The 2,500-nt window shown below is 39.3% G+C and overlaps 1 long non-coding RNA gene across 3 annotated transcripts in view; it reads left to right on the top strand.

The window, feature by feature from the left end:
* Positions 1–354, top strand: part of LOC135089480 (uncharacterized) — a 134,133-nt gene extending 133,779 nt beyond the window's left edge. For all 3 annotated transcript variants that reach the window (XR_010261498.1, XR_010261497.1, XR_010261499.1), the window contains exon 4: positions 1–354. This exon is cut by the window's left edge. This is a non-coding gene — a long non-coding RNA (uncharacterized LOC135089480).
* The last annotated feature ends 2,146 nt before the right edge of the window (positions 355–2,500 follow it).

Here is a 2,500-nt window from a genome sequence, read left to right on the forward strand (position 1 = left end):
GTGTGTGTGTGTGTGCGCATCAGTTAGATGAATAATTACATAAACATCCCAGCTTTTGTTAGAGGAGTAATCACGTGAGCACAGAACACAGCTTATTACCAAGATTTTTTCTCCTCCCGACAAACACATTGGATAAAAAAGATGTTAATTAATTTTGATTATATTCCATGAGTGAAGTAGATCAAGAAATAAATACCTAAAATGAATAACTCTCACATCTTTCCATCCTTTTATCTCTCTTTCCCTCGCTGCTCTCCTCCTACTCCTCTTCTCTCTCTTCCTGCCCTCCCGCCTGGCTTTCTCTTCCCTTCCCTCCCTCTATCTCTTCCTCCCAAGTTCATTTCCTCCCTCTTAAATACCTAGGGGTGAAGCTTCCCTTTGTTGTCTCCTTATCCTCTGCTTTAATTTGCTCTCTCTCTCTCTCTCTCTCTCTCTCTCTCTCTCTCTCTCTCTCTCTCTCTCTCTCTCTCTCTCTCTCTCTCTCTCTCTCTCTCTCTCTCTCTAAATTTTGGTTTTTAGAATGCATACTAAACAGGTTTTGTGAATAATGAATGGAAATTATAAGGTAAATGCTAAGGGATTATTCCAATGAAATCATGAGTCACTGGAGCTAACGGTAGGAAATTAAAAGGACGAAGATGCAATACAAATATAAGGTTATATATATATATATATATATATATATATATATATATATATATATATATATATATATATATATATATATATATATATATATATATATATATATATTAGAACAATTGATCACTGGAATAAATTATCAGTATTGGTCGTTAACATGAAAACAATAGATAGTTTCAAACCCAGGTTAGATAATTATTTCAGAAGGAGAAGGAATCAAACCTCAAATTCTTTATTTATTTTATTTTTTTTTCATGTCCACCATATTCCAGGCGTGGCAAGACATCAGCGCCAGTGGTAGTGTAGTGTAGTATATTCCTCCTTTTCATTCTTTACTATAAAATTTCCATGTGTTCCTTCATGCGTGGTTTATGGTGATCTCTTCCGACTTCTTCCCTGCCGACATGTTGCGGGAGGTAGAGGTTGGCGGGGAGAAAGTCTTGTTTCGTGTCTGTCCTGTTCCCCCACTCTTGTTAACCAGTAATAGTGAACGGATAAACATATACCCTTGCTACATACCGATAAGTTTCTGCCTCTTGTGTATTCTGTATTCTCTCTCTCTCTCTCTCTCTCTCTCTCTCTCTCTCTCTCTCTCTCTCTCTCTCTCTCTCTCTCTCTCTCTCTCTCTCTCTCTCTCTCTCTCTCTCTCTCTCTCTCGCCACGGTTATTGTACGTTGAGTAATGGCTTTCTTTCACGACCACTAGCTCACCACCACCACCACCACCACCACCACCACCACCACCACCACTAATACTTCAGAACCGAGACGCGGGAAGACGGAGAGAGTGATGGCAGTGTGCCCTTGAAGTCTAAATTATGTATAGCATATGAGCGGGTGGGCGGCTTAAAAGTTTGCCTCTTAGCTATGCATGGCGACCTTTGAGTCTGTTTGAATGCTGGTCACTTTTGCAATGCCATGGTTAAGTATTCATGGTGATCTGGGGAAAGAGGCTGCTGGGGAGGCTCTGGGAAGGAGGGGAAGGATGACTCAGGTGATGAAGGGAAAAGTGAGAGAGGGCGGAGTTCCTGGCGTGATGAAGGAACGTGAATTGAGGCAACCTTGAAAATGTTAACTGAGGTACCGCTTCCTCTGTTTGTTTTCCTGCTTCCTTGTCTTCACAATATGTCTTGAGCTTGTTTTCTCCTTCGTCCTTAACACTGAAGACTAAAATACCGTGTCTTCTGTTTGTTTCCTTATGCCTTCAACTCTGGAGAAACTAAGGAGTCAAGTCCCCATTCTGTTTTTAAAGTACTTTGTGTTCAGTTTGTTTCCTCACGTTTTAAATCATACAGAAAATTAATCACAACGTTTTTTTTTTTTTTCTGCGCTCTTAACTCCAGAGAAACAAGAGTACCGCACCTTCCATTTGTTTCCTTGTCTTCTTAACTGCAGAGAAAGTTAAGTAGCACGTCTTTTATTTGTTTTTCAATGCCTTAACCCTTTGACTGTCACTTGGTACACCTTTCCTTAATTGCCAATAAGTCTGAGGCATCTTCATCTTTTTCTACAGCCACATCCAATGTTTGAACTGAGAAGAAATTGCATAATGTGTTCTTTTTCATCGCTAACTTCCTTGTAGATGCTTATAAAGACTTCACGCATTGCTTCTGGTCCTGCTAATTGTTTCGTGTCGTAGTGAAAAGGTTAACTCTAGAGGAAGTAAAATAAGTTCTCTGTTTTCTTACGCTCTCAACTAAAGAAGGTAAGGTACCTTGTATTAAGCTTGTTTCTCTTCGCCTTTAACTTTTTCACTACTAATCAGTCTTTCTCATAATCAACTGCAACTTTTAAAAGACTTATTTTTTTCGTATTATAGTCTCAAAAATACGTGCTTGTGTAGCCTGGCAAAGATTAAA

Source organism: Scylla paramamosain, chromosome 33 (genome assembly GCF_035594125.1).
Source record: "Scylla paramamosain isolate STU-SP2022 chromosome 33, ASM3559412v1, whole genome shotgun sequence".
Classification (NCBI taxonomy): Eukaryota; Metazoa; Arthropoda; class Malacostraca; order Decapoda; family Portunidae; genus Scylla; species Scylla paramamosain.